Raw genomic sequence first — 1,298 nt, 5'->3', positions numbered from 1 at the left:
CATGTGATCACAGATCAGCTGCTATTTATGTGGTCATTGAACTTTATCATTGATCAGCAGTTGACGGTTTGTTGAAGTATGTGTTTGATCAAAGGACGGTTACAAATACATTGATTTAAATGATTTTAATAAGTTTATACTAATAAATGTAATAGTGACAGTATTATTCATAAAAATGTCGTTAACAAAAGGAGTGTACACATATAATTATTTTGAAGAATTACGTGCCATTTACACAATATAATTTTTAAATGCCATGTAGAAATGCACACATTGTGCTGAATTGCTGATTTGAATTTAGCTGTTTGCTCGCGCATTGTTTTAACATACAACAATTTGACCATCATCGGCTAGACGTCAGGCAAAATTACGGTATTATAATAAATGATTGTATAGATAATGCTTAACTTTTATTTTTAGTTACCAAAGGTATATCTTTATCGTAACTACAACTGAATTTCGATATTTTACTTACTTAAGTACAAAAATGTGAATCACCCAAAAATGTATCCACTTTATTTATTTATTTAAATGAAATACATACTTTTAAGTCATGGATATTACTCAAATGTTTGATTGAATCGTTTCTTTTTGCCCCTTAACATAGTTCACAATATGTTACTGTATGTACGCATATATGTTCTATTAAAACACATATTTATGTGCATGTCTACTTTTGATTCTTTCAAATACGTCATACCTTTTGTGCTTCTTTGCTTTATACATAGTGGACACGAACGGTTTTGACACTAAACGGGATACTAGGTATGTGTTTTGTAAAACAAAATTTCAATAACTAATATACGTATTGACCAAGCTTCAATAATTCATTTAAACGGTTTTAACCTTTGAAAACAGAGCTTGTTTGGATCAACGCATCATTACTCACGATCATAGTGAAAAACATTTTTATTAGATATCAACTATTCATTGTATTTATATTGTTAAATTAAATGAATCCCTTACTTTTTAAAGTATTACTCAACTCACTTTGCATTTTATGTGCTATTGTTTGGGTGTCAAATATGAAAACTTATTTATATTCCATGCACTACTTCAAAAAATAGGGAATTCATTTGAAATGTCTGATAAATGTTGTACATTATTGCCTTACTTTTTTACAGTATCGTCTTTACATGGCATTTGCGTAATGTTTTAGCTTATGGGATTACTCTTATATATCAAAATCGAAACTACATAACATTGTTAGGGCGTTTTATATTACATTTTTGTCTTCCTTGTTAAAAAAGTTCAATTTCCAAGCACAACAAATGCATGTGAGTGATCTAATTAGAAAA

This window comes from Dreissena polymorpha, chromosome 6 (genome assembly GCF_020536995.1).
Source record: "Dreissena polymorpha isolate Duluth1 chromosome 6, UMN_Dpol_1.0, whole genome shotgun sequence".
Classification (NCBI taxonomy): domain Eukaryota; kingdom Metazoa; phylum Mollusca; class Bivalvia; order Myida; family Dreissenidae; genus Dreissena; species Dreissena polymorpha.
Note: the sequence above shows the minus strand (reverse complement) of the source record.